General features: G+C 45.7%; 1 protein-coding gene across 1 annotated transcript in view; it reads left to right on the forward strand.

Moving 5' to 3' along the window:
- The window catches only part of FOXJ3 (forkhead box J3), a gene marked incomplete in the record, with an annotated part of 1,121,635 nt that overhangs the window by 1,031,219 nt on the left and 78,091 nt on the right, over positions 1 to 12,325 (forward strand).

Below are 12,325 nucleotides of genomic sequence, written 5' to 3' on the forward strand. Positions count from 1 at the left end.
TCAAGACCGTATCCCAAGGGTCAGAAGAGTGGGAAGATGTGGTTCCGGAAATCCCAGGGAGCCATGCCTGACACACGTGGAGAGTTCCCCTCCAGGGGCAGAGGAGGGAACAACAATAGATGCCGCCCTAGGGACAGGGGGGGGCCCGCAAAATCAGGGCCAAAGAGAATCCTTCTCTGACAAGCCCTTCCAGCATCCCTGAAGTGCTGCCTGACTGTCCACCTTTGGAGGCAGTCGGGAGAAGATTATCGCTGTACCCAAAAGCCTGGCAAAGTATAACACAAGACAAATAGGTACTTTCTATCATATCCGAAGGCTACAAAATTCCCTTCTTTCGCACTCCACTGTTTTCCAACAAATTCCTTCCAGATGTTCCACCCAATCTAAGGGATCATGCAGTTCAAGAAATTTCAAAACTGCTAAGAAAAAGAGCCATCCAGTCAGTCCCAGCAGACCATCAAGAATCCGGAACTTTACTCAAGGTTCTTTTTGGTACCAAAAAAGACAGGGGACTGGAGACCCATTCTGGATCTCAGCAGACTAAACAGGTCTGTTCAAAGAACGAAGTTCCGGATGGTCACGCTACAGACCATTTTACCCTTTCTGGGTCAGGACAATTGTATGTGCTCCATAGATCTTCAGGATGCGTACTACCATATCAAAATGCACAGACGCTCCAGGAGATTCCTCCGCTTCTGGCTGGGAGCCAGTCATTATCAGTTCAGAGCGCTGCCCTTTGGTCTCACCACAGCCCCCAGGGTGTTCACCAAATGTTTGGCAGTAGTCACCGCTCACTTGAGACGGCAAGGATTCCAGGTGTTTACATATTTAGACGACTTGGCTCCTTACTGCAACCACCAGGCATCACCTGCTTGCTAGCCAGAGACTACACCATCCAAATGTGCTCTACTCGAGGCATCACAATAAATTTCAAAGTCTGCATTGTTGCCTTGTCAATCTATCAACTTTATAGGCGCAAATTTAAACACAAAGGACATGTCAGTGACTCTCCCAGCAGACAGAGTGTTAGCCATTCGACGACATGTGCAGGTCTTGTTAGGTTGCAGAAAGATTCAGGCCAGATTTGTCCTAAAAACATTGGGTTTCATGGCAGCGGCTATAATACCTAGTTCCCCTTGAACATTTTCACATGAGGATTCTTCAGTGGATGTTGTTCACACAATGGTCTTTCCAGCAACTCCCAATGTCTGACATAATGTTCACGCAGTCATGCAAAAACCAACTTGTTTGGTGGATGGTTTCCCCATCATTACACCAGGGCTGACCATTCGTTCTTCCTCCTCCAGTAGCTACGGTGACCATGGACGCCTCCCTGATCGGGTGGGGGGGGGGCATTTTCAGGGCAGAACAGTCCAAGGCACCTGGCAGCCTCACGTGTACCATCTGCATATCAATGTCTTGGAGATGAGAGCAGTGCTTTTAGCGTTGCAAGTTCTTCAGAACTTTCTTCCAACCGGGACCATTGCAATTCAAACAGACAATATGTCAGTATGGTACATCAACAAGCAGGGCGGAACCAAGTCGTACCCCTTATGTCGAGAAGCACTCAGACTTTGGCAGTGGGCGATCTCTTCCCAATGGTTTCTGATAGCAGTGCACATCTCTGGGAAGTCCAACGTTATAGCAGACAGGCTGAGCAGAGCAATTCTTATGCCTCACGAGTGGTCTCTCAATCAGACTGTGGCGGACAAAATCTTCCGCAAATGGGGTCAGCCTTGCTGCGACCTTTTTGCCACCCCCTTCAACAGCAAGTGCGACAATTTCTTCTCTCTCCTTAGTCTCCCCGGACACCTCCCCAGAGACGCTCTAGTTCATGATTGGCCCCAGGGACTTCTTTATGCATTCCCTCCATTTCCCCTGATTCCCAAACTAATTCAGAAAGCTACCACATTGAGATGCAAGATGATCCTCATTGCCCCTTACTGGCCTCGATAAATTTGGTTCCCTTTCCTGCATCATTACCTTCTGGAGCAGCCCTGGACCCTGGACCCAATTCCAGAACTCCTGATCAATCAATCGGGCGGGCTGCACCAATCTCTTCAATCTCTCCAGCTCACTGCTTGGTTTCTCCACTTCCGACCTTAGCCAGGCTTCCCAACATCTCTCATTCGGTGCGTGAAATCATCTTATCCTCGCATAAGTCTACCACTAGGAAAACTTATGCTAGCAAGTGGAAACGTTTTTCCTTATGGGCAGAGAACAGGAAGATAGATCCCTTTTCAGCCCCTGTGCACCATATTTTAGAATTTCTACCAGAACTTTTTCGAACAGGTTCCTTTTCTGCCACGATTAGAGTTCAGCTAGCTGCAATTTCAAACTTTCATACGGGCGTATTTGATTCCAGCATCATGTCCCATAAGCTTTGTAAAGCCTTTCTTAAAGGGACCACTCTACTCAGGCCCCCAGTAAGAGGGCCCCCGCCTCTGTGGTATCTGAATTTGATTCTAGCTTCCCTGATACTGTCCCCCTTTGAACCGGCAGCTCCCTGTTCCTTGAAGTTTCTTTCTTGGAAAACCCTTCTTCTGGTCGCAGTTACGTCGGCCAGAAGAGTTTCTGAACTTCAGGCTCTTTGTGTTTGTCCTCCTTACCTAGTTTTTCACAATGATAGAGTTTCTCTTCCGACTAACCCTTCCTTTCTTCCAAAGGTTACTTCTGATTATAATTTGAATCAGTCCATTGAACTACCTGTGTTCTTTCCAAATTATTCCAGCAAGGCAGAATACAAGTTACATCAGCTGGACGTCCATAGACAATTACGCTTTTACTTGCATAGAACCAAGCAAATCAGAAAATCAGACCAGTTGTTCCTGTCTTGCACTGAGGGAAAACAAGGCATACCGGTATCAAAAGTCACCTTATCTAGGTGGTTGACTTCTACTATTACCTTTATATATCAGTTAAGAAATAGAGCTTCCTGCTAAACCCAAAGGTCACTCCACTAGAGCTCTAGCTACTTCTGTGGCTTTTCAGGCCCGATTGCCAATGGAAACTATTTGTGCGGCAGCTATATGGGCTAATCCACATACCTTCATTTCACATTATAAACTGGATGTGGCTTCCAGAAGCAGAGCTGATTTTGGTTCCACTGTTCTGAATAGTCTGTTCCGATGAGCCACCCAGGATTGAGGTGCTAGAGAAGCAGTCCCAACCAGCGAGAATTAAGGCGAGATAGACAACTTAACATTAAGAAGTTATGTACCTACCATAACATTCCATGTTAGTTGTCTTCTTGCCTTCTTTCTTGTGTCCCACCCTCCATCCCCCTAGCCTAGTAGACCGAGAAGAGTTCCTTAGGTTTGTTGATCACTGGCTGAGTCTTCTCCAGCTATTACTTCTGTCAGTCTCTCCAGTAGGTTCCTGTATCCTGCTAAATTTGCTGTATTATTATAATTGTTATTATGTCTGTAGTTGTTATCAAACGAGATCTGGGTATCTAGCGCCAGGCATCATGGGATATGGGGGGGGCCTCGAGCCAGTAAGCAGCTCTCGAGCTTTTGAAGATGGCCGAGTCGCCCAACCAACCAGCGAGAAAGAAGGCGAGAAGAAGAAAACTAACATGGAACGTTATGGTAGGTACATAACTTCTTATTCTTCCCTATCCCTATTTAAGCACAGCTTGGACTAATAGATGGGTAATTAGAAATTCACCCCTGGTTTGACTCCCTTGTCTCTGTTGGACAGAGGCAATCAGTAAATCACACCTCTGTAAATCACATGTGTGGGTCATGTTTGGTTTGTATGGCTTGACTTATGGGCCTTTTGATCATTAACCTAGTGGATATCTATGAACCTATAACAGCCAGCCAGCTTCCAAAGCTTAAGAGCAGCTTCCACATACCCAAACAGTTAACCGGCTTGAGTAAAACTTAGTGCGGTTTGAGCACCAAGCCCTTCAGAGCTTTATTTTTGCTTAAAAATGCTCCTCTTGCATGTTGACATTTCTCCATTGCTGGGCAGATATGTTCCCTTCTAGGGGTGCATTCAAAGTTTTAATTTCATGACAGGAAGTGAGCTGTTTCTGCAAAACTATTTTTGTGCTAGGAAGAAGTGTTTTTATAGAATGTAACATGACTGCCTCTTTTTAATAGGAACATTACTTTTTATTTTTGAGGAAAAAGGTTGTTGAAACTTAAACTGTTTTGTTTTTTATAAACTTTATGCTTTATTACTTTTGGTGGCTGGGTAAGTGTTTTCACTGTGTTCTTTGGTGGAAAAAGTTTTTATAATACTTACATGTTTCACGGACTGCTGCTGTCAAGCTTCCCTGGGATTCAGGCATCTTTTTCGGCCACTTCAGCAGGCTTCTAAGTTGTCTCATCAGGAGATGAGTCCTCAGACCCTTCATCTTTTTCCTTGACTTCATGTAGTATAGTCCCCGCATCCACCATGGACCTGTGGTTGGACACATCCTCCGTGACTTTTGGAGTGCCCTTGGTGGGCAAGGGAGAACCACTCTTGTTGGTCCCGCAAGAATTTGCAGAGAGTACTTCTTTCCCTCTCCATAATGGGATGCCTGTCTATAGGAAGATTTTGCTCATTAAACATGTCTGCTTCTACAGAATTTCCAGTCAAAAAGAAGGAAAAAAGTGAGAGATACTTCCAGAATGGCATGGAGGTGGTAGCTTCTTAAACACCAAGGCTTCCCTGAAAGAAATCAGAAAAATTAAATGTTAGCCATTAAAAGTTGATTAAATTTTGGAAGTCGCACATTGAGTATATGTTAATATTCAATCTGATGTAAATTTTCATTCATTCTTCAACAGTTGGGTTCAGATCTGACCCGACTGTTTTTTTTTTCTTTTACAGCTTGTGGTCACTAGAACTCTCTAGCTCCTCTCTCACCCATAATGCACTATCCCCTAACATATCTCAGATCTTTTGCCATTTTTGCATACAGACATGGTCGCTTTGAGCTCTAAAGCACTGGTAAAGTTAAGTGAATTATTTAGTTTAATTTGAAGTTTCTTACCATTTACCATTTAATATATTTATACATCTATACTTGTATCTTCCCTACGTGCACTGATTTAGTGTACTTATCCTTGTTATTCATTTAATTTATTTCCCCTTCTCTTACCATCTTTGGTAGTTGTTTCCCTTTTATCCCATTGTTGGTAGCCTCTTAAAATCTTTTTCGTCTACTTTTTTTTTTTTTTTTACATTTACTGATAAAAAATGGCAGAAAAGCTTTCAGGATTTAAAAAGGGTAAACAATGCGAGTATAAACTTCCCTTGTCTGATTCACATGATTTATGCGTTTATTGTTTAGGTGATGAACATAACAGACTGTGATATATGTAAGTCTTTAAATCCTCAAGCGATTGTGGATCAAAAGAACAACCTAATTCTAAAAGGTCTGCTCCCTTGACCTTTTTGAAGTTGCTGTCGGGCTTAACCCCCTAAAAATTACAAGAAGCAAAGGAAAAGGCCATCATATCCATCTGGTTATTCTACTCCATCAGATCAGACAATGGAGCTAGTTCAAAAATTGTCTAAAAAGTCCGGTCCGAAGTCTAAATCTTTGGATCAGTCAGCGTGGCATATCCACTCGCCTTCCTCCTATCCAGTAGCATTGGATCCAAATCATTTACCCCGAACAAGATAAGCATCATCCTTGGATCGTGTACCTTCCACAGTGCCATCCCTGTTCTTGGAGAGAAGCTGATGTTCCAGGTCCCTATCAGTGGCCTCATCGTCTCATTCTTCCAGGAGACTATAACAGAAGCTGATGTGGGTAGGATGATTAGGAAGCTCTTCTCGACACAGATTCAGAATGGAGTTCTCCAGGCTCCTATCCCTTCAGGTCAGGAGGCCTTAACGAGTACTACACCGGCCATCTCTGCTTTTTCTCTGATCTGACTTGTGGTTTGAATCCTTTGATCTAAGCCTTCTGTGACCTTCTGTGTTGGATCCAAAGATTATTCTATCTTTGCCTCCGATACATTCTTTTCCCAGAGCCAAAGCTCCATTGTCAGGTCCGAGATGTTGGTTGACTCTGAAGTTGTCAGAGCTGCCTCTGCACTGGGCAACTCTGCTTCAACTTCTGCCTCAGGTGGATAGCTTTTTGGTCTGAAGGGGCCGATGATCTGGAATAATGTCTTCCCTGCTCCATTGGCCTCTATCTTCATGTTTCACTGTTGCAGTCATCACATTTGGGTTACCCTGCCAGGGTAGCCCTTGGCCGTCCCGAATACCAGGGACTTAGTATTTCCGCGTCGGTTGCTATCACTTCAGTACTGATGTCAGGTCATAAGTGGTATAATGTAATGCAGCCGACGCCATTATATCAGTCTTTCTTGCTGTGGAGCCAGAAGCAGTTTGTACGATTGCCAGTCGGCTGTTACCAGAGTTTTTGTTTCTGAATTGAAATTGAAGTCTTCGAAAGCTAAGTACCCTGTTGGGGATCCTTTTTTCATGCACTAACCGATGTCAAAAAAAGTTAATTGTTTCACCTGTGAAAAGCAAATACCACACCGGGACTTCTACTCTTACTGCGTCACTTGTCTAGGCCCAAACCACGACGTCCCCCGTTGTCGCTTCTGTGCTTTGTTTAATGCCAGAACTATCCATCGTTGGGCACTTATAGTAGCCAGATATTTCCATTTACAGTCCTCTAATTCCGATATGGCTTCTGTAAGCCATCCGACAGCAGATCTTCCGAAAAAGCGTAAAGATAAAGACAGAAAGAGAGACTATGCATCCGTTAAGCTAGTCATCAGTACTCCGGAACTCAGTGAGGAGCTTTCGCAGCCCCTAATGCCTACCTCAGTTAATTCTCAGGTTGCTACCGAGACCCTTTTTGGAGTCCTGTGTGCCACAGAACTCTTCTTCCTCTAAGGATACTGCGGTCATTTCTACCTTGGATGGGTCCGGAGCCGCTACGCAGGCACCGGCTTCCGAGGAAGTCCTTCGCAGCACCGAATCCCAACATAAACAGACACCTTCTTTTGTGACTGCCATTCTTTCGAAAACTACCGAGATGTCCTTCAAGGATGCATCTGCAGTCCTAACATATGGGTTGTCCTGCCTCGGGCAGCCCTTCGGTCGGCCGGATTCCAAAGTCTGGGTCTGGCCTCGGCTGATGTCGCACTTCACCCGACGTCATAGCGGCAGTCAATTGGGTATAAAGGCATCAGCTGACGCCATTTTCCTCCGTCTTTCTTGCGGTGCCCAAGCAGAAGCTGTTCGCAAGTGCCGGTCGGTCAGAACCAGAGATTACTACTACCGAAGACTTCTAAAAAGCTAAGTACCCCATTGGGGACTCTTTCTTGCCTCAGCCGATGTCAGAAAAAGTAAATAACTGTTTAACTTGTGGGAAACAAATACCTCATAAGGATTTCCACTCTTACTGCCTTCCTTACTTAGGCCCAGACCACGACGTAGCAGCTTGTCTAGCCTGTGCTTCCTTCAACCGACTGACACTTAGACGTCGGTCGGAGTTTGCTGAGGAGTTTTTCGGCCCTGCTTTTGCTTACAACATGCTGTCGGAGACTCCAACTTCACAATTAGCTAAAAAGCGTAAGGAAAAGGACCGACACTCGCGGTCCGTGGTTTCAGCCGAAACCACGGTTAAGCCTACCGCGAGTGTCTCTGTTTCGCCTGAAACAGAGTCCTCGGTTCTTCCTTCAGCCGAAAGCATGCCTCCTACTTCCGAGGCCTCAACTTGCATGGCTGAGTCTGCTACTCAAATTCCACCTGCTGTTGCAGGTTCTCAGGATTTATCAGACACTATCCCCTTAGACATTTCTACTCCTGCACGTGGAGCTGCTAGGCCCCCTGCATCCATGTCTATCAAGGCTTTCACTAGGGCTAAAGCAGCTAAATCTTCTAAGGCCTTGCCTGCTAAAACCCCCTCACACAGGCCTAGTTCTAGTTCCCACATGCTCAGCCTGGCAGAGGATCTCATTTCTTTGATCAGGGGATCCCAACCTCACCCTGACAGGGCCTCTCATCCCCCTCCAGAGAAGAGGCCTAGAGCAGAGCCCCCTGAGCCAGTTTTAACTGATTACTCCTCGGATGATTCAGAAAACTCAAACCCTCCAGAAGGCCCATATTCTCCATATGAGGACTCTGGCAGAAGACTCCATTCCTTCTGCCTCTCCTCCTGAGGAATTTTCTTTGGGGAAACCTTGCATGCTATGAGAGAGCAATTCAATGGCAGGGCCAGGATTTTTCAGATTCTGGAAAAGGCTAAGGACCTTTTTACATTTACCACAGCATAGGCCTTTAGCTATTCCTCCAGTACTAACAGTTGTGGATGATGCATTTAATGATGCTTGTACTGCTCCTGACTCTCTTCCCCCGGCCCCTGCTAAGCCCAACAGATACTACAGGGTCCCGGACACACACTATCACTTGTATAAGGCTCCTATTGCAGATCCTGAAACTATTTCACAGGGCCCCAAAGCTGTAACAGCAACCTCTGCCAAGAACCCCCTCCCCTCTGAAAGAGAATCTAGAGCACTAGAGAGATGGGGTAAAAAAGTTTATACTTCTGCTACTCTTTCGGCTAGGGCCTTAAACTGTCAATTCCACATGATTCAGTATCAGGAATTTTTGTTAGATCAGCTAAATAAAAAACTGTCCTCTCCAGAACCTTTAGACCGCAAGTCCCTTCAGGATTTGGTACATAACATTCAGCAGGTCAGTAATCATTCCTTAAAATGCGGCTATGATGCACTGGAGGCTTCCTTTAGATCAGCTATGACTGGTACAGTGATCAGAAGGCATGCATGGTTAAAAGAGCAATCCTTACCAGATCATGTAAAGTCAAAGCTCCTAGATGCTTCCATGGAGAAACACAGTTTGTTTGGCACACCTGCACAACAAGTGTTAAAGAAGGTGTAAGAAAGCAAAATCTGTCCAAACAGTCAAGGATTTCTTACAGGTCCAACCTCCGAGGTTTAGTAGAAATTGGCCTTCGAAGAATTGGTCCTTTCCAGACACCTCCAGAGCACAGAGGGGCAGAAATAGGCACCCAAGAGGCAGAGGTCAATCCAGAGGTGCCTACAGGGACGTCAGTGGCAGCCTAACAACCAGAGAAGTACTGCCACAGATCCAGCTACTACCACTTCCACAGGACAGTCACAGTGACTTGGCTCTGATTCTGCCTTCCAGGGAACAACTGGAAGCACCCTTAGGCGGAAAGCTAGCCTTATTTTCAGTAAACTGGCATTGCATTACAGGAGACAAATGGATTTTACAGACAATAGACAAAGGCTACAGGTTTCACTTCCATACTCGACCAAGACAGAGAGGAATGCCAAACCTACCACCAAACCAAAAGACAAATGCTCTAGAACAAATCAACCACTTACTAAGGATGAGAGCTATAGAAAAGGTACCGTCTCTGGAACAAGGACAAGGATTTTCCTCCAGACTTTTCCTGGTACCAAGAAAAGAAAACCAATGGAGACCTATTCTCGACCTGTCCGCTCTGAACACATATCTCATTGTTCCAAAATTCAAAATGCTGACCCTACAGCAACTTCTTCCCATGCTGGGCAAGGAGTCTTGGCTGGTGACTCTAGATCTCAAGGAGGCATACCTGCACGTCCCTATACGACCAGATTGCAGAAGATACCTCAGATTTCTTGCAGGATCAGAGCATTATCAATTCTCAGCATTGCCCTTTGGCTTATCTACTGCGCCCAGAGTATTCACGAAATGCCTGGCATCAGTAATTGCTCATTGCAGGCTTCAGGGAATTCAAATTTATCCATACCTGGACGACTGCCTGATACAAGCGGACAACAAGATCAAGATAAGAAAAGACTTGGAAAGGGTTATTCACCTATTGCAAGCCCTGGGATACACATTCAACATAAAAAAGTCAAGGCTGGTACCATCCCAAAGGATAACATTCCTGGGTGCAGAACTGGACACATCAAATCAGATGGCTTTTCTCACAGCAGAAAAACAAAAGCAGCTACCACTCTATTTCATGGCATTAACAACGCAGAACCAGCTTACAGCAAGGAAAGTCCTGCAAGCCCTGGGTTACATGGCATCCTGCATAATATTGATTCCACATGCCAGACTACATATGAGGAAGTTGCAATGGTACCTAAGGAATTTATGGTCTCAGCACAAGCACAGCCTAGAAACCCAAATTCCAATAATTCCATGCCTGAAGCAAGAATTCCTGTGGTGGGCTCAGGCCTGTCAGTTGAACAAAGGACTACCTTTCCACAACCCTCTACCAAGCCAGACTATCACCACGGACGCCTCAGACCTCGGTTGGGGGGCACACATGGTGGACAAGTGTATACAAGGCCTATGGACACAAGACCAGCTGAACCTACACATAAATCAAAAAGAGATGCTGGCAGTGAAACAGGCAATTCAGTCATTCAGACCGTTTCTTCAACAAGGTCATTTGCTGATAAGGACGGACAACACCACAGTCATGTGGTATATCAACAAACAGGGAGGCACACACTCGTATCCTGTATGCCGGATGGCAATGGACCTGTGGAATGTGGCCCTGAACCTCAACATTCAGCTCCAGGCCATTTTTGTGCCAGGAAAAGAAAATATACTAGCAAACACCTTAAGCAGAACTACCACGGATGCCCACGAATGGATGCTGCATCCAGACATCTTCAAATCCATTACAAAGTAATGGGGGCTACCAGAGATAGACCTGTTCGCATCCCCACACAACCAATTGAGGAAATTCTGCACAAGGACATACCACCCACTTGCTTGGAAGGTGGACTCCCTATCCTTCAGTTGGGAAAACCTGACAGCATATGCATTCCCACCTCTTCCTTTGATGCACAAAGTGATACTGAAGATCAAAGATCACCCAAGGATCATCCTGATAGCTCCAGACTGGCCGAGGCAACATTGGTACCCGCTACTCAGGAGTATGTCTCGGGAACACGCATGGCTTCTACCTCTAGTTCCTTTGCTGCTAACACAGAACAACTTCAAGATCCTGCATCCAAACTTGAAAACACTGCAGCTAGCTGCTTGGAATATTACATAAAACAAAATAACCCAGATGTTCATCTCACATTGCTGCAGTCATAACCTGTGGGTAGTCCGCTGTCCTCAGTCGGCCCGAATACCAAAGTGTTAGGCTGGCGTCGGTCATGGTCGCTCAGAGCTGACGTCAGTACGCAGTAGTACTTAAGCGCCTGACCGACGCCATATCCTCAGTCTTTCTTGCCGCGTGGTCCGAAGCAGAAGCAGCGTTTGCAAGTGCCGTTCGGCGTTCTGAAATTTTCATTTTTCGAGTTTCAGACCGAAGACCAAGTTGGGCTAAGTACCCCGTTGGGGAATATTTTTGTCTTTTCTTGCCTCAGTTAATCCAGATGTCAGAAAAAGTTAATAATTGTAATTCTTGTGGGAAACAGATACCTCATAGGGACTACCACACTCTCTGTATTCCTTGCTTGGGGCCTGAGCACGACGTAGTCTGGTGTCGCTTTTGCGCTAGATTTAATAAGCGCACCATTAAACGCAGATTAGACTGTGCTAGGCTTGTTTTCGGTAAGCGGTGTAACTACAACATGCCGTCGGTTCCTCCGGCCGCTACGCAAGAAAAGATAAATCTTTAAAGTCTAAACCGGATGAGTCGTCCATTGCGGACGCCGGTTCTATGGAATCTACGGTTGAATCTGTGGATCCAGCCGACGCCTCGGCTGAATCCCAGGGGGAACCTTTACTCTTACAGGAGTTGGCCTCTCAGGAGTTAGGTCAGGCCGAGGGGGCTTCTCAAGTTTCTGTGGTTCCATCCTTACAAAAGGTTATTAGGCCTTCTACTTCTATCACTAAAGGCCCTGCTAAGGCTAGACCTGGTCTTTCTGGTACAGGCCTCAGCCCTAGTTCTTCGGGCTCTGTTCCTAAAAAACATATGTTGAAAATGGCAGAGGATTTGATTACTTTGATCAGGGGTTCTATGCCCCCTCCAAAGAAGAGACCTAGGGTGGAGACAGATTTAGAGGGATGGGAGCATTCCTCAGATTACTCTGAGTCCTCAGCTGAGGATATTCAGGATTTTCCTCCCTATTCTGATTCGGATGCAGAGGATTCCTGTCCTTCTGCTTCTCCTCCAGAGGATTTTTCCTTTTCTGAAACCTTGCACTCCATGAGGGAGCATTTCAAGTGGGAAGGTCAGGATTTTTCAGATTCTTATAAGAGGCTTAGGGAATTTTTGTTTTTGCCACAACATAGACCTTTGGCTATTCCCCGTTTTAGATGTTGTTCAGGATGTTTTTTCTGAAGTTTCCCTTAATCCTGATTCTTTACCCCCTGCCCCTGTCAAGCCAGATAGGTATTAGAGTTCCAGAGGCAC

Source organism: Protopterus annectens, chromosome 2.part0, assembly GCF_019279795.1.
Source record: "Protopterus annectens isolate FY-2018-M chromosome 2.part0, PAN1.0, whole genome shotgun sequence".
NCBI lineage: Eukaryota > Metazoa > Chordata > Ceratodontiformes > Protopteridae > Protopterus > Protopterus annectens.